Source organism: Protopterus annectens, chromosome 13.part0 (assembly GCF_019279795.1).
Source record: "Protopterus annectens isolate FY-2018-M chromosome 13.part0, PAN1.0, whole genome shotgun sequence".
Taxonomy (NCBI): domain Eukaryota; kingdom Metazoa; phylum Chordata; order Ceratodontiformes; family Protopteridae; genus Protopterus; species Protopterus annectens.
The window spans coordinates 1,173,359,613-1,173,382,112 of record NC_056747.1 but is presented as its reverse complement, the minus strand read 5'-3'; positions in this window follow the sequence as shown (position 1 = coordinate 1,173,382,112).

Genomic DNA, 22,500 nt, shown 5'->3' with positions numbered 1-22,500 from the left:
CCCTATCACCTCCACCATCCATAATGGGAAAACACAGCAATTTCTTTAAATTTAATTTGTAAAAAGTCCAGTCAGGATGGTTTTGAGGCAGATGTTAGGGATGTATGTGGGGGTTTAAGAGCAGGGAATATCAGACATCTGACATGGAGAGAGGATTGGCAGACCTCATTAATTTGGGGGAACAAGCTGCTGCACCCTTTTTCTCTGAGACTGGAGTGGACCATGATGGTCCCTCCCATGGTGTCCTGGCAGGGAGTAGAAACCATGGTTTCAGAGTGCCCTTATATTATACTAAGGATGTAGGTAGGTTGAAGGATGTGATTAGATCTCACTGGGGTGTGTTAACACTGGACCCGAATTTGAGGGAAATTGTGGGTGCTGCCACAGGTTTTGTCTACAAGAACAGATCGAATTTAAAAAAATTGCTGTTATCCTGTTATGGATGGTGGAGGTGATAGGCTTGCTGGTACTGTACCCTGTGGTAGTTGCAACTATTGTTGTTCCATAGACACTGATGTCCATTTCTATCACCCTGTCTATGGCACTAACCATGAAGTTAGAGTTCATTCAAACTGTGAATCTACACATGTTGTTTATTTGGCCTTCTGTGGAGCCTGTGCTGCGTTTTATGTAGGCAAGACGGACAGGAGGCTGAGGGACAGGATAGGGGAACATCTCTACCAGATCAGGATTCATTCCACTGTCAATGCTCTGTCCAAACATGTCTTGTCTAATGATTCAACATATCTTTTCCATTTTAAAGTATTAGATCTTACACACACTAGTTTTAGGGGGGGGGGGGGATGTGAGGGGTAGAACTGAGAGTAATGAATCTAAATGGATTGTTAGACTTAGAGCGGATGTTTTCCCTGGACTGAATGAGAAAGTACCATTGAGACCTTTCCTGAAGTCCAGGAGATTGAAGTGATATGTATGACTGTGCTTTTTACATATATTATGAGAGCATTTTTATGAGAGGATTTATTGTTAGTGCTGTGCAGTTAGTATGAATTTATGCAGTTTTTTTGTTTTTATGCATTTCTATTCATGTTTTATGAGTGGTATAGGCGTTGTTATTTTACTATGGTTAATGTATTTTAGAGTAAGCACTTTATTTATGTTGTGTACTATGATAGTTGCACTGTGCCTTTAATGGTTTATCTGTTTTTGTGCCTTTTTGCCATATAAGGGTGTACAAGAGGGGGGGGGGGTTCTTTTGGTCTGAAGAAACCTATCCAGGTGAAAGCGCTTACCAAGTCTCCTGTTTGTATCACAATAAATCTGAATTTTAAAGTTCATGAAGCAGCGGTTCTTTCAGCTTTGTTTCCTGCAATTTGGTTAGTGCTGTGTTTACTGCCTGCATCGCTACTGTGCCTTTTATGTTAGTTTATATGCTTGGACGGAGTTTGGCACAGGTAGCGTTAGTCCTGTGGGGAGTGATATTTCTTGGATTTATTATTAGTTAAAGGATATTTGTCTAGTGGAAAAAGCCAAAAATACTCTGTATGGATGCATGGCTGTATAAAGAGTTTATTAAATTTGCATAACAATTAAGAATAAACAGTTTTGTGTTTGAAAGTACCAAGTATCACTTTGCTTAGTCTGTTTAATCTTGGTGTAACACAGCACAAGACATCTTGAAGTAAATAAAATGGAGAACATTTCTGTTTAGTTTTACTAAGTGTGTGTGTGTGTGTGTGTGTGTGTGTGTGTGTGTGTGTGTGTGTGTGTGTGTGTGTGTGTATGTGTGTAACAAGACAAACTCTCTTCCCCTCTGAAATGGAGACTCTACAGAAGATATCTGCAGCTGAATAAGTTGGCATGTGGTGTTATATGTGTTCCCACAAAACTGGAAAATGAAGTGACAAGAGTTGATTTCAGAGCTGGTACCATTTTCTTAGGCACTGGGTCTGTAGATTCAGTATTTTTAACACGGTCTACTTTTGCACAGAGTTTTATCCTTCAGTTAATCAAGAATGCTGCTTTCTCAATTTGGACTGACGCCCTTAATGTTCTGCTATCCTGAAGGGATAAATAATGAAGTTTCTGATTATTTTGCCAGAAGTTATTCTGTGCAATAACATTGTAGCTTGCTTAGTCTTAAGTGCTTTCTTTGTGACATGTACGTAGAAATGTAATTTTAGTCTAAAGCCACACAAAGTACTATTTTAATCTCAGGCAAGCTGAACACAGAATGACATTGACATGCAATTAATTTAACCTCACAGAGGACTGTGACTCATAAGTTTAAGTATGTGCTTCTGTATAAAAAGATAGGAAAAGATAGGAAGGAAACTACAGACCATATGTTTTAAGCACTGATTTCAGTCAAAATATAAAAAGCTAAAAGTTATTATCATCTTTTTATTTACACATCTGTAGATTAATATTACATGTGTATAGACAAACAGGTCGTATATGCATGTGTTTTTCTTAGTGTGTGTGTGCATAAGTGCATACATGTGTGTGTATAAGTGCATACATGTGTGTGTATAAGTGCATACATGTGTGTGTGTATGTGTGTGTGTGTATGTGTGTGTGTGTATAAGTGCGTGTGTGTGTGTATATAAGTGCATACGTGTGTGTGTGTATAAGTGCATACGTGTGTGTGTGTATAAGTGCATACGTGTGTGTGTGTCAAGTGCATACATGTGTGTGTGTGCATGTGTTTGTGTACGTGTGCATGCATATACATGTTTGTGTGTGTATAAGTGCATAAATGTGTGTGTGTGTCTGTGCATGTGTGTGTGTGTCTGTGCATGTGTGTGTCTGTGTGCATGTGTGTGTGCATGCATGTGTGTGCGTGCGCATGCGTGTGTGTGTGCATGCATGTGTGCGTGTGTGCATGCATGTGTGTGCATGCATGTGTGCGTGTATGCGTACGTGTGTGTGTGCGTGCATGCTTGTATATGTGCATGCATATGTGTGTGTGTGTATACATGCATGCTTGTATGCATATGTGTTGGGGTGTGTGTGTGTGTATATGTGTATGGGTGCATGCATGTATGTTTTTGTGTGTGTGGGGGTGTATGTGTGTTAAAGACATTTCCCTTAAAATGCTGTCATTAATGAGACGGTAATACCCTGCTGATTGAAGTTGCATTTGGTGATTTTGTGCAGATTGGGTATTATATTTTAGTGTTTGCCTGAAAACACTTACTCAGTTTTCCTCACATTACTATTTGTTATACTGGGATTCAGTTTGAAATGCTTATAATGCCACAAACAAGTCTTCAACACAAACTCCCCCCTTTTTTGTTTTCATTTAACTCCCCTGATCTTGGCCTTAAACTTTATATTGATGGTCCTTAGGGGGTGGTGTTGGGCTGATGCTTTGTATCTCGTATGAAATACTCCTACTTGAGACCCCCCTCAATGACTGTCCTGGGCCTGCATACTTCCAAGATATAATTATCCTTTATATTTGCAGATTAATTATGCAGTAAAACCAAAACAAATTGCAAATTTAAGCAAAGCTGTGTCACATTTTTTCCCCCAGAGTACAGTGCAAGATCTTGTGTTTTATTCCATTATCTTGTACTGCCAACATGGGCTGGGCATGTTATGCAACTTGAAGTGAATTATGTAGTAAAAGGGCATCTGTTTACTAGTGCAATTTCCAAGTATAGATTGGCTATATTTCGCTGTCCTTGTGCTGTATTGACATTCTTTCGTGTACTGAGATAGTGGCAGTCATAATTCTGATAAAGTCCAAGTATGCTGTTATCTGAGAGTTTCAGTGTGTAATAAGATCATTTAAAAAGTGTGGTCATTTTGTGATTCATATTTTTCTCACAGATCCATGGTCCATTCATTGTCAGTCTTTCCAGCACGTAAGACAGAGTGCTGCTTAGAAACAGTAAGAAAAATCAAACATTCCTTTATCTGGCACTTCTGCTGTTATTTGCTTCTTTTATCAGTTTTAGCAAGCCCTGAGGTTATCTATGTAGCAAAGTATGTAGAAATGTTAGTTCGGATTAATTTGTGGCAACATGTTGAAGTAGTTAATGAGCTGAACTGCAAACCAAGCATTCTGGGTTTGAATCTCAGCTGCCCCATTCTCACATCCTATATCTTCACTACCTGCCTGATTAACCTGAAACTAATCAGAAATGATAAAGAATTGCTACTCAGCAATACTTGTTCAGTTCTCATTCATGTAAGTGTGCACTTCCAAAAACCTCATTAGTATAATGCAATAAATTTAATAAATAGCAAATAGTGACCTACACCGGAGAGTAAAAAGTTGGAGATGGAATATACCAATGATGCATGTTATGCACCAGAAGCCATAGGAAAGATGATCACTAGAGTTTCATATGTATGGCCCAATGGAGAGAAGACAGAGAGGGGATATGATAATAATGCCCTTTGAAGAATCAGTCAGTACACTTAAAATTAGTATGATATCTTAATGAAATCCATGAAGTTCAGGTGGGAATCACAGTTCAAGAAAGAGACTTACAAGAACAAGGGAACATAGTTTGAGAATACCTGTTGGGGAGCTTAGTGGATATGTAAGGAAACATTTTTCTTAGTAAGGTGGTAGATGATTTCAATGTCCTTCTTGAATTATTGTCAAAAACAGACTGAATTCAGGAAAGCATGGAGAGCACATAGGACATGCTTTTCTGTGTTAGGCTGTGAGGGGGGGAAATCACTGTTAAGTAAGCTTGAAGGGGGGAATAGCTGTTAGATAAACATGACAGGGGGATAGCTGTTAACTAGGCAGGACATGGAACATGTCCAGTGAGCACTGGGCACACTAAGTGGCTGATTTTGTATTTTTTTATGATATATTAGCTTGATGGAAATATAATTTTTCTTGTGGTCTTCTGTTCTGTAAACACATTTTCATAGTGACAATATAATATCTCCTAGAGAAAGCTGCCATATATGTAGCTGTAATGCTGGTACCATGATAATGATAAACATTCAGTAAAGCTTACTAGGAGCAGTCCTACACTTAGCAGGATTTATCACATGCTATCAAATCCATCCATCCATCCATCCATCCATCCATCCACAACCCCTTGTTCCCATTTTTTTGCACATGGGGTTGGAGTGTCACTTCAACAGTGACAATCATCTAGAGCCAATGTTTATACCAATGGGTGGCTATCCCTGCCGCAGTAATTCTTCCACACTACACACTATCACATGCATTCACACCTATGGTCAATTTAGTGTGTCCAATCCACGTACTACATGTCTTTGGAATTTCAGATTGAACCAGAACACCCAGAGGAAACCTATGCAAGCACAGGGAGGACAATGCAGACTCTGCATAGAAGGCACCCTAGCCGAGAATCAAACTGGGATCCTCACGCTGTGAGGCAACAATACTATAATCATTCAGCACACAGCTTAATAAATCTGAGTCAAAATGTACTCTTTATCCAGCCGAAGCTTTCTTATGACAAAGGTATACCATTTTACTAAATTGTTGGGGAACCCTGCTGGAGGGATTATACTGTTTTCAGTACAGCAGATGGCTTGGTAGAGGAGTACATGGTATCAGTGTAGAACTTTCTCTTTAGATGACTTTTTATAGTAGCACATGGTGGTTCAGTTTTCAAACAGAAAAGTAAATAACTTCAGTATTTATGTCTAGGTATTTGTGTGGGTATGCATACTAATAATTTCAGTATTTATGTCTATGCATTTGCATGGGTATGCATACTAACAAATTCAGTATTTATGTCTATGTATTTGTGTGGGTATGCATACTACAAATTTCAGTATTTACGTCTAGGTATTTGTGTGGGTATGCATATTAATAATTTCAGTATTTATGTCTATGTATTTGTGTGGGTATGCATACTGATAATTTCAGTATTTATGTTGGGGTATTTGTGTGGGTATGTATACTAATAATTTCAGTATTTATGTCTATGTATTTGTGTGGGTATGCATACTAATAATTTAAATATTTATGTCTAAGTATTTGTGTGGGTATGCATACTAATAATTTCAGTATTTGTCTATGTATTTGTGTGGGTTTGCATAGTAATTTCAGTATTTATGTCTAGGTATTTGTGTGGGTATGCATACTAATTTCATTTTTTATGTCTAGGTGTTTGTGTGGGAATGCATACTAATAATTTCAGAACTTATGTCTATGTATTTGTGTGGGTATGCATACTAATTTCAGTATTGATGTCTAGGTATTTGTGTGGGTATGAATACTAACAATTTCAGTATTTATGTCTAGGTATTTGTGTGGGTATGAATATTAATAATTTCAGTATTTGTCTGAATTTGTGTGGGAATCAATACTAATAATTTCAGTATTTATGTCTAGCTATTTGTGTGGGTATGAATACTAATAATTTCAGTATTTGTCTATGTATTTGTGTGGGTCTGGATACTAATAACTGCAGTATTTATGTCTAGGTATTTGTGTGGGTATGAATACTAATAATTTCAGTATTTGTCTATGTATTTGTGTGGGTATGAATACTAATAATTTCAGTATTTATGTCTATATATTTGTGTGGGTATACATACTAATAATTTCAGTATTTGTCAAGGTATTTCTGTGAGTATAAACACTAATAATTTCAGTATTTATGTCTAGGTATTTGTGTAGGTATACATACTAATAATGTCAGTATTTATTTCTAGGTATTTGTGTAGGTATACATACTAATAATTTCAATATTTATGTCTAAGTATTTGTGTTAAAATTCATACTAATAATTTCAGTATTTATGTCTATGTATTTCTGTGGGTATGCATACTAATAATTTCAGTATTTGTTTCTATGTATTTGTCTGGGTATGCATATTAATAATTTCAGTATTTGTCTATGTATTTGTGTGGGTATGCATACTAATAATTTCAGTATTTATGTCAAGGTATTTGTGTTGGTATGAATAATAATAATTTCAGCATTTGTCTATGTATTTGTGTGGGTATGCATACTAATAATTTCAGTATTTATGTCTAGGTATTTGTGTGGGTATAAATACTAATAATTTCAGTATTTATGTCTATGTATTTGTGTGGGTATGAATACTAATAATTTCATTATTTGTCTATGCATTTGTGTGGGTATGAATACTAAAAATTTCAGTATTTGTCTCTGTATTTCTGTGGGTATGAATACTAATAATTTCAATATTTATGTCTAGGTATTTGTGTGGGTATGCATACTAATTTCAGTATTTGAGTATTTTGGTATGCATACTAAAAATGTCAGTATTTATGTATAAGTATTTGTGTGAGTATGCATACTAATAATTTCAGTATTTATGTGTAGGTATTTGTGTGGGGAGCCATGCTAATAATTTCAGTATTTATGTCTATATATTTGTCTGGGAATGCATAATAATTTCAGTATTTATGTCTACGTTTTTGTCGGTATGCATACTAATAATTTCAGTATTTATGTCTAGGTATTTGTGAGGGTATGAATACTAATAATTTCAGTACTTATGTCTAGGTATTTGTGTGGGTATGCATACCAATAATTTCAGTATTTGTCTCTGTATTTGTGTGGGTATGAATGCTAATAATTTCAGTATTTATGTCTACGTATTTGTCGGTATGCATACTAATAATTTCAGTATTTATGTCTAGGTATTTGTGAGGGTATGAGTACTAATAACTTCAGTACTGATGTCTAGGTATTTGTGTGGGTATGCATACTAATAATTTCAGAATTTATGTCTATGTATTTTTGCAGGTATGCATACTAATAATTTCAGTATTTATGCCTAGGTATTTGTGTGGGTATGAATACTAATAATTTAAGTATTTGTGTCTAGGTATTTTGTGTGAGTATGCATACTAAAAATTTCAGTATTTATGTCTAGGTATTTGTGTGGGTATGCATACTAATATTTTCAGTATTTGTCTGGGTATTTGTGTGGATATGAATACTAATAATTTCAGTATTTATGTCTAGCTAGTTGTGTGGATATTAATACTAATAATTTCAGTATTTATGTCTATGCATTTGTGTGGCTATCCATACTAACAATTTCAGTATTTATGTGTAGGTATTTCTGTGGGTATGCATACTAATAATTTCAGTATTAACGTCTATGCATTTGTGTGGGTATGCATACTAATTTCAGTATTCATGTCTAGGTATTTGTGTGGGTAGGCATACTAATTTCATGTCTAGGTATTTGTGTGGAAATGAATACTAACAATTTCAGTATTTACATCTATGCATTTGTGTTGGTATGCATACTAATAATTTCAGTATTTGTCTAGGTACGTGTGTGGGTATGAATACTAATGTCAGTATTTATGTCTAGGTATTTGTGTGGGTATGCATACTAACAATTTCAGTATTTATGTCAAGGTATTTGTCTCGGTATGAATGCTAATAATTTCAGTATTTATGTCTAGGTACTTGCGTGGGTATGAATAATTTCAGTATTTATGTCTATGTATTTGTGTGTATGCATACTAATTTCCATATTTATGCCCAGGTATTTGTGTGTATGAATACTAATTCACTATTTATTTATAGGTATTTGTGTGGGTATGAATACTAATAATTTTAGCATTTATATCTATAGGTATTTTTGTCGGTATGAATACAAATAATTTCAGAATTTGTCTGTCTAGGTATTTGTGTGGGTATGCATACTAATAATTTTAGTATTTGTCTAGGTATTTGTGTGGGTATGAAATCTAATAATTTCAGTATTTATGTCTAGTTATTTGTGTGGGTATCCTGTGTCTTTCGGCTTTTCCCGGTTAGGGGTCGCCACAGCGGAACTCTGGTCCGCTAATGATTGGCAGTTGATTTTTACGTACCGGCTTGCCATTCCTGATGCCCAACCTTCAACGAAGGTACGCCCATTCATGCATGTCTCCACGCAGAAGATTCTCTAGCTGAGAATCGAACCGGACAGCGTCTTACTATGCATACTAATAATTTCAGAATTTATTTCAAGTTACTTGTGTGGGTATGAATATTAATAATTTCAGTGTTTACGTCTAGGTATTTATGTGGGTATAAATACTGATAATTTCAGTATTTATGTCTAGGTATTTGTGTGGGTATGAATACTAATAATTTCAGTATTTGTCTAGATATTTGTCTGGGTATAATTACTAATCATTTCAGTATTTGTCTGTGTTTGTGTGGGTATGCATGCTAATAAATTTAGTATTTATGTCTAGGTATTTGTGTGGGTATGAATACTAATAATTTCAGTATTTATGTCTCGGTATTTGTGTGGGTATGCATACTAATAATTTCAGCATTTATATCTAGGTATTTGTGTGGGAATGCATACTAATAATTTCAGTATTGATGTCAAGGTATTTGTGTGGTTATGCATACTAATAATTTCAATATTTGTCTTATTTATTTGTGTGGGTATGCATACTATTAATTTCAATATTTATGTCAAGGTATTTGTGTGGGAATGCATACTAATAATTTCAGTATTTATCTCTAGGTATTTGTGTGGTTATCCAAAGTAATAATTTCAGTATTTATGTCTAAGTACTTGTGTGGGTATGCATACTAATTATTTCAGTATTTGTCTATGTATTTGTGTGGATATGCATGCTAATAATTTCATAGGTTCATAGTTCATAGTTTCATAGTTTAGTACTAGGCTAACTGCCCTTGTGAGCCATTTTAAGCCTAGCCAATTATCCCTTGTGAGACTCAAACCCTGTACCTTGTGTTTGCAAGGCAAATACCCTAACCATTAGGACACCCTCCCAACCCAACAATCAGTATTTTTGTCAAGGTATTTGTGTGGGAATGCATAATAATAATTTCAGTATTTGTCTATGTATTTGTGTGGGCATGCATACTAATTTTATCATTTCTGTCTATGTATTTGTGTGGGTATGCATGCTAATAGGTTCATAGGTTGATAGTAGGCTAATCTGCCCTTGGGCACTTATAAGCCTAGCCAGAGTGTTTGGCTTTCACCACCCTTTTAGATTAGTTGACTGTGCCTCTGTATAGTAGGTCACAGAAGGTAGCTATATTAAAGTTAGTTTACTGTACCTCTGTCTGGCAAGGACACAGAAGAGATCCCAGGGGTAAACTTATGGTCTCCCATCCACTCGTCAAGATTTCTCTTGAATAGGGTCAGTGAGGGGCTCTGCCTAACATGGATTGGGATTTTGTTCCAGAGTGAGGGGAGCCTCTGGGATATGAATCTGTCCCTCCAGCATGTCCTATTTATTTCCTGTGCTGTGGTTCAAGTCCCTGGAGCATGTAGCTCTAAGGTATTTGGATTTCTCGAGGTGGAGCATGTCCATTAATTCTGGGTTGGACATGGCTTTATACGTCAGACACAGATCGCCTCTGAGTAGGCGGTACGCAACTGAGTAGAGCTGGAGTTTCTTTAGCCGTAGTGCATAGGGCATCTGTTTGAGTCCCTTGATCCTCTTGGTGATGCACTTTTGGGGTCTTTCCAGTTGCTGCAGGTGTTGGGTAAGGTACATCCCAAATGGGGCATTGTATTCAATTATGGGCCTGATAAGTGATGAGTAGAGGGGCACAATGACCTCTCTTGATCTAGATGTGAACCCTTTCGTGATAAGGTGGGCTATATAGAAGGTCTTTCTAACTACTTTGGCAATGTGATTGTCAAAGGAGAGATTACCATCTACTTGGGTCCCCAAGTCCCTAATTACTACTTCGTACTTAATGGATTACCACCTATGCGGTAATTTGTGGGCACTTTGTTTTTCCCAAAGGGGATGACAATGCAGTTTTTGGCATTTAGTTTTAGGCCATGGCTCTGGCACCAGTTATCCATTTGTGAGACCCTTTTGGAGGATGCTCGTGTCAGCCAGAGAGTTGATTATGGCACCCAGTTTGCAGTAGTCTGTGAACTTTGTCAGCCATAGTCCACCCGTGTTAGCCTGTACCTCGGAGAAATATATACCAAACAAGAGAGGTTTCTGGACTGAGCCTTGTGGGATGCCACTTGTAACTGGTTTAGTCTGACATGGCACCTGCAATTCTGATCATGTGGGTTCTATCCCTGAGCCAGTTTGCAACCCATCTTGTGACATAGGGGTTGATATTTAAGCTGGTGAGCTTATTTATGATGCCTGAGTGGGGTATTGTGTCGAAGGCTTTTGCGAGTTCCAGGTATGCTGTGTGGACTGTCTTCCCTTCATCTATGGCTTTGGTAACAGTTTCAAAGAAGTCGACCAGGTTCAAGAGGCAAGATCTGCCCTTAAAGCTGAATTGGGTAGGATCCAGTGTCTGGATGTTCCCAATGTCCTTGTTTATGATTTCTATGATACACTCCATAGTCTTGCAGACCAGGCTGGTCAGGCTTATAGAGTGATAGTTTCTGTAGTCCGTTGTGGCACCACCTTTGTGGAGCAGATCCACTGTTGCTGTACGCCATTCCGTGGGTACATATCCTGTAGTAAGGCTGAGATTGAACAGTGTCTTTAAGTGAGGGTTTAGTTCTTCTTGGAGCTCATGTAAGATGCAGCCTGGGACACCATCTGGTCCCATTGATGCTGTGTTTTTTGCTTTGGAGAGGGCAGCTCTCACCTGTGAATGTGTGATCACAGGGAGGCTCCATTCTGTTGGGATAGACATTTGGTCTTTTGGAGGGGAAAGGGGGGAGAAGTTTGCACTGAACCTTTCTGCCAGGATGTTGGCAATGTCTGTGGGTTCAGTGTATTTTTTGTCATTTTGCACTAACTCAGAGCATATCTGGGAGTTGCCTCCCAGGTTCCTGACATAACTAAAGAAGGACTTGTGATTATGCTTAGTGTCTTGTGCAATTTTTCTTTCGAAGCTGGCCTTAGAAGATTTTGAGGGAACGTAGTTTCTTGCTGGTACTGATCAAAGACGCCTTCCCTTTTTGGGATTTTGCTCTATCATGTAGTAGCTTCCTCCTTCTGTTGTATAGCTTCATTATGGCAGGGGTCCACCAGACAGGTCTTCTGCCTTTGGAGGAGTGAGTCTTGGTTTTATTTGGGATAGCATGCTCCATGCATTCCTGTAGGTGTCCTTAGAATGCTTCTGTAAAGGATTCTGTGTTTTGGGCCATAGTTTCCACTGGCCCGGGGCCTTTGAAAAATTCCACCTCGGTTTTGAGAAGTGTGAAGTTTGCTTTGTGGGAGTGGTGACCAGTTGTTCCATAGCATTTGAGTTTATAAATTCTAGGAACCATTGGGTGAGGGTGTTTGGGCTTGTAGTTTTCCCAATCAATGTTTGGGTAGTTGAAGTCACCCAATATAATGGTGTTTGGAGAGACCTTCATATTTTCCAGTGTTCTCAGGATAGCCAAGTGGGGTTCCTGTTTGGGAGGGTGGTCTGTAGCAGGCTACAAACTGAAAGGCAGTTTTGCCCACTGTTAGTTGCACATGGATGGTCTCCGATGCTTCGTGCAGTGCCACTAACCTGGAGGTGTGGGTATCTTTGATGTATATGGATACTCCCCCTCCTTTTGTGGTTCGGTCTGAGTTTTGTGGCCAAAAAGCATGGTATGAAGTATAACCTGGTAGTGCTGGGGTGCTTTTGGGAGCCTTGAACCAGGTTTCTGTTACTGCACAGATATCGATATTCTCCATACTGAGGAGAGTCTCGAGTGCATGCATCTTGAGGTTTAGACTTCTGGCATTGAGCAGCATTACCCTTAGTTTTTTCTTTGTGTTGTCTGTGGAGGTGGGTTTGTCTTTTGAGCCTTGCCTAAAAAAGGCACTATGGGGGGGGGGGCAAACGCCTTTGCCAGTATTTGAAAACCCAGGGGTGACAGGTGCAAGCCATCCCTCGCAAAGCAACGTGGCTTGTCGAGCATGTCATCCCAGGCTGACACACTGGATCCCCTTTGAATGACACCAATACTTTAGCCAATTGTTAAAATTGATCATTTTGTCTTTATAGTGTGGCATCATTCTTGGTGAGGGCAAGATGCTACTCAAGGTCAAGGTCATACCGGCCTGGGCTACATGATCAGAGAGCTCCTCTGTCTCTTCATGTAGTACAGGGAGGTATGTCTCAGGTCATTCACACCAGCATGGACAATGATGGAGTCATATTTGTACTTGCTTTGGAGTGACCTGAGTGCATGTTATGTGGCGGATCCTGGCACCCAACAGGCAGCTTACAGTGACCTTCTCCTTATTCAGTCTGGTGAGTGAGACATCAGTGTCTGACAATAGTCACCTATTACAAGTGTATTCGGTGTGTTTAGCCTTAAGGGCTGTGACTGTGTGGCACACTGACTTTGAGAGTTATGTGTTTCGTGGGTATTGTTGCATGGTGGGGGTTGCTTGGATGTCTGCTTTGGAGGTCTCTGCTGCTTAGGCAGATTTTTGTTTAGAGCCTCCGAGTATGTTTTTGTGTGCTTGTGTTTGGTTTGCTGATGCGATGGGTCTGTGAGGCTGGATTTGTGGTGTGTGGTTATCTTTTCTCCTGACCGGCTCTGCTGGTACTGGGTTCAGAGAGCTCAGCCTCCTGTTTGGCTATATAGTTGCATCTCTCACATATGTTTGAGCTTGTTGGGAGGAGGAGAGGGTGGTCTGTGTACATAAGGCAGTTGTAACATTGCCTCAGTATTTATGTATTGGTATTTGTGTCGGTATGCATACTAATAATTTCAATATTTATGTCTGTATTTGTGTGGGTATGCATACTAATAATTTCAGAATTTGTCTATGTATTTGTGTCGGTATGCATACTAATTATTTCAGTATTTAAGTCAAGGTATTTGTGTCGGTATTAACACTAATAATTGCAGTATTTATGTCTAGATATTTGTGTAGGTATGCATACTAATAATTTCAGTATTTATGTCTAGGTATTTGTGTGGGTATGCATACTAATAAATTCAGTATTTACATCTAGGTATTTGTGTGGGTATGCATACTAATACTTTCAGTATTTATGTCTAGGTATTTGTGTGGGAATGCATACTAATAATGTCAGCATTTGTCTATATATTTGTGCGGATATGCGTACTAATAATTTCAGTATTTATGCCTACGTATTTGTGTAGGTATGCATACTAATAATTTCAGTATTAATGCCTAGGTATTTGTGTGGGTATGAATACTAATAATTGCAGTTTTTATGTACAGGTATTTCTGTGGGAATGCATACTAATAATTTCAGTATTTGCCTCTGTATTTGTGTGGGTATGAATCCTAATTATTTCAATATTTGTCTAGTTTGTGTGGGTATGAATACTAATAATTTCAGTATTTATGTGAAGGTATTTGCGTGGGTGTGCATTCTAATAATTTCAGTATTTATGTCTCTGTGTGGGTTTGAATGCTAGTAATTTCACTATTTCTATGTATTTGTGTGGGTATGCATACTAATAATTTCAGTTTTTAGATCTAGGCATTTCTGTGGGTATGCATTCCAATAATTTCAGTATTTATGTATAAGTATTTGTGTGGGTATGATTAATGATTTTAGTATTTATGCTTGGTATTTGTGTGGGTATGCATACTAATAATTTCAGCACGTATGTCTGTGTGGGAATGCATACTAATAATTTCAGTGTTTATGTCTATGTATTTGTGTGGGTAGGAATACTAATAATTTCAGTATTTATGTCTATGTATTTATGTGGGTATGAATACTAATTTCAGTATTTATGTATAGGTATTTATGTGGGTATGAATACTAATAAAATCTGTATTCATGTCTAGGAATTTGTGTGGGTATGAGTACTAATAATTTCAGTATTTGTCTATGTATTTGTGTGGGTATGCATACTAAAAATTTCAATATTTATGTCTTAGTATTTATGTGGGTATGCATACTAATTTCAGTATTTTAGTCTATGTATTTGTGTGGGTATGCATATTAATAATTTCAGTATTTATGTCTATGTAATTGTGTGGGTATGAATACTAATAATTTCAGTATTTGTCTATGTAATTGCGTGGGTATGAATACTAATAATTTCAGTATTTGTCTATGTATTTGTGTGGCTATGAATACTCATAATTTCAGTATTTAGGTCTAGGCATTTGTGTGGGTATGCATACTAATAATTTCAGTATTTATGTCTAGTAATTTGTGTGGGTATGCATACTAATAGTGTCATTATTTATGCCCATGTATTTGTGAGGGTATGCATACTAATAATTTCAGAATTGATGCCTATGTATTTTTGTGGGTATGAATACTAATAATTTCAGTATTTGTCCATGTTTTTGTGTGGGTATGAATACTAATAATTTCAGTATTTGTCTATGTATTCGTGTGGGTATACCAACTAATAATTTCAGTATTTATATCTATGTATTTGTGTGGGTATGCATACTAATTTCAGTATTTATGTCAAGGTATTTGCATGGGTATGCATACTAATTTCAGTATTTATGTCAAGGTATTTGCATGGGTATGCATACTAATAATTTCAGTATTTATGGCAAGGTATTTGCATGGGTATGAATACAAATAATTTCATTATTTGTCTAGGTACTTGTGTGGGTATGAATAATTTCAGTATTTATGTCTATGTATTTGTGTGTGAATGCATACTAATTTCTGTATTCATGTCCAGGTATTTGTGTGGGTATGAATACTAATAATTTCACTATTTATGTCTATGTATTTGCGTGGGTATGCATACTAATAATTTCAGTATATTTGTCTATGTTTTTGTGTGGGTATGAATACTAATAATTTCAGTATTTAGGTCTAGGTATTTGTGTGGGTATGAATACTAATAATTTCAGTATTTATGTTTATGTATTCGTGTTGGTATACAAACTAATAATTTCGGTATTTATATCTTTGTATTTGTGTGGGTATGAATGCTAATAATTTCAGTATTTGTCTTTGTATTTTTGTGGGTATGAATACTGATAATTTCAGTATTTATGTCTAGGTATTTGCGTGGGTATGCATACTACTAATTTCAGTATTTATGTCTATGTATTTGTATGGGTTTGCAAACAAATTTCAGTATTTACGTCTATGCATTTGTGTGGGTATGCATACTAATTATTTCAGTATTTGTCTATCTGTGTGTGGGTATGCATATTAATAATTTCAGTATTTGTCTGTATTTGTGTGGGTATGAATACCTATAATTTCAGTATTTATGTCTAGGTATTTGTGTGGGTATGCATACTAATAATTTTAGTATTTGTCTTCGTATTTGTGTGGGTATGAATACTATTAATTTCATTATTTATGTCTAGGTATTTGTGTGGGTATGAATATTAATAATTTCAGTATTTATGTCTAGGTATTTGTGTGGGTGTGCATGCTAATAATTTCATTATTCATGTCTATGTATGTGTGTGGGTATGCATACTAATAATTTCAGTATTTTTCTATATATTTGCGTGGGTATGATTACTAATAATTTCAGTATTAGTATTTGTCTACGTATTTATGTGGGTATGAATACTAATAATTTCAGTATTTATGTGGGTATGAATACTAATAATTTCAGTATTTGTCTAGGAATTTTTGTGGGTATGCATACTAATAGTTTCAGTATTTGTGTATGTATTTGTCTGGGTATGCATACTAATAATTTCAGTATTTGTCTTGGTATTTGTGTGGGCATGCATACTAATAATTTCAGTATTGATGCCTACGTATTTGTTGATATGACTACTGATAATTTCAGTATTTATTTCCATTTATTTATGTGAGTATGAATACTAATAATTTCAGGATTTATATCTAGGTATTTGTGTGGGTATGAATACTAATACTTTCAGTATTTTTGTCTATGTAATCATGTGCATATGCAAACTAATAATTTCAATATTTATATCTATGTATTTGTGTAGGTAGGCATGCTAATAATTTCAGTTTTTGTTTATTTGCTTGGGTATGCATACTAATAATTTCAGTATTTACATCTATGTATTTGCATAGGTATGCATACAAATAATTTCAGTATACATTTCTAGGTATTTGAGTATGCATGCTAATAATTTCAGTATTTATGTCTAGGTATTTGTGTGGGTATGAATACTAATAATTTCAGTATTTGTCTATGCATTTGTGTTGGTATGCATACTAACAATTTCAGTATTTATGTCTAGGTATTTGTGTGGATATAAATACTAACAATTTTAGTATTTATGTCAAGGTATTTGTGTGGGTATGCATACTAATAATTTCAGTATTTGTCTAGGCATTTGTGAGGGTATGAATAATTTCAGCATTTATTTTTACGTATTTGTGTCTGTATGCATACTAATAATTTCCGTATTTATGTCTAGGTATTTGTGTGGGTATGCATACTAATAATTTCCATATTTATGTCTAGGTATTTGTGAGAGAATGCATACTAATAATTTCAGTATTTATGTCTAGGTATTTGTACGAATACTAATACTTTCAGTTTTTATGTCTAGGTATTTGTGTGGGTATGTATAATAATTCATTATTTAGGTCTATGTATTTGTGTGGGTATGCATACTAATAATTTCTGTATTTATGTCTAGGTATTTGTGTGGATATAAATACTAACAATTTCAGTATTTATATCTAGGTATTTGTGTGAGTGTGCATATTAATAATTTCAGTATTTGTCTAGGTATTTGAAGGTATGAATAATTTCAGCATTTATGTCTATGTATTTGTGTCTGTATGCACACTAATTTCCATATTTATCTAGGTATTTGTGTGTACGAATACTAATAATTTCAGTATCTGTCTAGATATTTGTGCCGGTATGCATACTACTAATTTTAGTATTTATGTCTGTGTTTGTGTGGGTATGCATACTAATAATTTCAGATTTGTCTATGTATTTGTGTGGGTATGAATAATAATAATTTCAGTATTTAAGTCTAGGTATTTGTGTGGATATGAATACTAATAATTTCAGTATTTATATCTAGGTATTTGTGTGGGTACGAGTACTAATAATTTCATTATTTATGTCTATGTATTTGTGTGGGTATGCATACTAATAATTTCAGTATTTGTCTATGTATTTGTGTGGGCATGCATACAAATAATTTTAGTATTTATCTAGGTATTTGTGTGGGTATTCATACTAATAATTTCAGTATTTATGTCTAGATATTTTTGTGGGTATGAATAATTTCAGCATTTATGTCTATGTATTTGTGTGTGTATGCATACTAATAATTTCCATATTTATGTCTAGGTATTTGTGTGGATATGCATACTAATTTCAGAATTCATGTCTATGTATTTATATGGGTATGAATACTAATAATTTCAGTATTTGTCTTAAGTATTTGCGAGAATGCATACTAATAATTTTAGTATTTATTTCTTTGTAGTTCGGCATGCATACTAATAATTTCAGTATTTAAGTCAAGGTATTTGTGTGGATATAAATACTAATATTTTCAGTATTTATGTCTAGGTATTTGTGTGCGGGTACAAATACTAATAATTTCAGTATTTATGTCTATGTATTTGTGTGGGTATGCAAACTAATAATTGCAGTCTTTATGCCAAGGTATTTGTGTGGGTATGCATACTAATAATTTCAGTATTTATGTCTATGTATTTGTGTGGCTATGCATACTAACAATTTCAGTATTTATGTTTAGGTATGTGTGGATATAAATACTAATTTCAGTATTTATGTCTCTGCATTTGTGTGGGTATGCATACTAGTATTTTCAGTATTTGTCTAGGTATTTGTGTGGGTATGAATACTGATAATTACAGTATTTGTCTAGGAATATGTGTGGATATGCATACAAATAATTTTAGTGTTTGTCTAGGTATTTATGTGGGTATGCATACTAATAATTTCAGTATTTATGTCTATGTATTTGTGTGGGTATGCATACTAATAATTTCAGTATTTATGTTTAGGTATTTGTGTGGGTATGAATACTAATAATTTCAGTATTTGTCTATTTGTGTGGGTATGCATACTAATAATTTTAGTATTTGTCTATGCATTTCTCTGGGTATGAATACTAATAAATTCAGTATTTGTCTATGTATTTGTGTTTATATGCAAACTAATAATTTCAGTATTTTTGTCTCAGTATTTGTGTGGGTATGTATACTGATACTTTCAGTTTTATGTCTACATATTTGTGTTGGTATGGATATTAATAATTTCAGTATTTATGTCTAGGTATTTGTGTGGTTATAAATACTAATAATTTCAGTATTTGTCTATTTGGGTGGGTATGAATACTAATAATTTCAGTATTTATTTCTAGGTATTTGTGTGGGTATGCATACTAATAAGTTCAGTATTTGCGTATTTGTGTGGGTATGAATACTAATAATTTCAGTATTTATGTCTAGGTATTTGTGTGGTTATGAATTCTAATAATTTCAGTATTTGTGGTCTATGTATTTGTGTGGGTATGAATACTAATAATTTCAGTATTTAAGTCTATTTGTGTGGGTATGCATACTAATAATTTCAGTATTTGTCTATGTATGTGTGTCTGTATGCATACTAATACTTTCACTATTTTTGTCTTGGTATTTGTGTGGGTATGAATAATAATAATTTCAGTATTTGTCTAGGTGTTTGTGTTGGTATTAGTAGTAATAATTTCAGTATTTGTCTAGGTGTTTGTATGGCTATGCATGCTAATAATTTCAGAATTTGTCTATGTATTTGTGTGGGTATGAATACTAATAATTTATGTCAAGGTATTTGTGTGGCCATGCACACTAATAATAATTTCAGTATTTATGTCTAGGTATTTGTGTGGGAATGCATACTAATAATTTCAGTATTTATGTCAAGGTATTTGCATGGGTATGCATACTAATATCAGTATTTATGGTCCATGCATTTGTGTGGGTATGCATACTAATAATTTCAGTATTTGTCTACATATTTGTGCTGGTATGAATATTAATAATTTCAGTATTTGTCTAGGAATTTTTGTGGGTATGATTACTAATAATTTCAGTATTTGTCTAGATATTTGTGTGGGTATGCATACAAATTAATTTCAATATTTATGTCTATGTATTTGTGTGGGTATGCATGCTAATAATTTCAGAATGTATGTCTATGTATTTGTGTGGGTATGCATACTAATATATTTAAGTCAAGGTATTTGGGTGGGTATGAATACTAATAATTGCAGTATTTATGTCTAGATATTTGTGTGGGTATGAATATTAATAATTTTAGTATTTATGTCTATGCATTTGTGTGGGTATGCATACTAATAATTTCAGGATTTATGTCTAGGTATTTGTGTGGGTATGCACACTAATAATTTCAGTATTTGTCTTTGTGTTTGTTTGGGTATTAATGCTAACAATTTCAGAATTTATTTCTATGTATTTGTGTGGGTATGAATACTCTTAATTTCAGTATGTATGCCTAGTTATTTGTGTGGGAATGAATATTAATAATTGCAGTATTTATGTCTAGGTATTTGTGTGGGTGTGCATACTAATTCAGTATTTCTGTTTAGTCATTTGTGTGGGAAGGTATACTAATAATTTCAGTATTTGTCTATGTATTTGTGTGGGTATGAATACTAATCATTTCAGTATTTGTCTAGCTATTTATGTGGGTATGAATACTAATAAATTCTGTATTTGTCTAGGAATTTGTATGGGTATGCATACTAATAATTTCAGTATTTGTCTATGTATTTGTGTGGGTATGCATATTAATAATTTCAGAATTAATCTCTATGTATTTGTATGGGAATGAATACTAATAATTTCAGTATTTGTCTGGATTTGTGTGGGTATGAATACTCATAATTTCAGTAATTAGGTCTAGGCATTTGTGTGGGTATGCATACTAATAATTTCAGTATTTTTGTCTATGTATTTGTGTGGACATGCATACTAATTTATTATTTATGTCTATGTATTTGTCTGGGTTTGCATAGAAATAATTTCAGTATTTAGGTCTATGCATTTGTGTGGGTATAAATGCTAATAATTTCAGTGTTTATGTCTAGGTATTTGTGTGGGTATGAGTACTAATAATTTCAGTTTGTCTAGGTATTTGTGTGGGTATGCATACTAATAATTTCAGTATTTATGTCTATGTATTTGTGTGGGTATGCATACTAATTTAGTATTTGTCTTGGTATTTGTGTGGGTATGCATACTAATAATTTCAATATTTATGTCTATGTATTTGTGTGGGTATGCATACTAATAATTTCAGTATCTGTCTATATGTATTTGTGTGGGTATGCATACTAATAATTTTAGTATCTGTCTATATGTATTTGTGTGGGTATGCATACTAATAATTTTAGTATTTAAGTCAAGGTATTTGTGTGGGTATGAATACTAATTGCAGTATTTGTCTTGATATTTGTGTGGGTATGAATGCTAATTTCAGTATTTATATCTATGTATTTGTGTGGGTATGCATACTAATAATTTCAGTATTTGTCTATTTGTGTTATAATGCATACTAATAATTTATGTATTTATGTCTATGCATTTGTGTGGGTATGCATACTAAACATTTCAATATTTATGTCTAAGTGTTTGTGTGGGAATGAATACTAATAATTTCAGTATTTATGTCAAGGTATTTGTGTGAGAGTGCATACTAATAATTTCAATATTTAAGTCTAGGTATTTCTGTGGGTATGAACACTAATTTCAATATTTATGTCTAGGTATTTGTGCGTGTATGCATACTAATTTCAGTATTTGTTTAGGTATTTGTGTGGGAAGGCTTACTAATAATTTCAGTATTTATGTATATGTATTTGTGTGGGTATGCATACTAATAATTTCAGTATTTGTCTATGTATTTGTATGGGTATGCATACTAATAATTTCTGTATTTATGCCTAGGTATTTGTGTGGTTATGAATACTAATAATTTCAATATTTATGTCTAGGTGTTTGTGTGGGTATGCATACTAATAATTTCAGTATTTATGTCTAGGTATTTGTGTGGGTATGAATATTAATAATTTCAGTATTTATGCTAGGTATTTCTGTGGGTATGCATACTAATAATTTCAGTATGTATGTCTATGTATGTGTGTGGGAATGCATACTAATTTCAGTATTTGTCTATTTGTGTGGGTATGCATACTAATAATTTCAGTATTTGTCTATGTATTTGTGTGGGCATACATGCTAATAATTTTAGTATTTATGTCTTGGTATGTGTGTGGGTATGCATACCAATAATTTCAATATTTGGCTATGTATTTGTGTGGGTATGCATGCTAATAATTTCAGAATTTGTCTATGTATTTGTGTGGGTATGCATACTAATAATTTCAGTATTTTAGTCTATCCCCGGGATTCATGAAGCTCGGCGCAAGGCCGGCGTAAGGCCTGCGCCGGCGGTGCATGGAATATCCGGCGCAGTAGCGCCATATACATATTAATGAGAGTGCACCGGAATCACAGACACGTGCGTGGTGTACATGAGCGAGCCCAGGTAGGATGCGTCTGGAAGCGTGTCTAAGCCGGCATGAGGTGAGCAACCTAATGTGCTGACAGCCACGGTCCGCCCACAATAGTAATGGCAGCAGCCAGGTCCTGTGCAGAATGAAACGCACGTACAGTATGCAACAAAGTCCCCGTCCCAAATTAACGGAGAAGCAAATAGAAGCCACGAAGGCATAAGTGTACCGCCA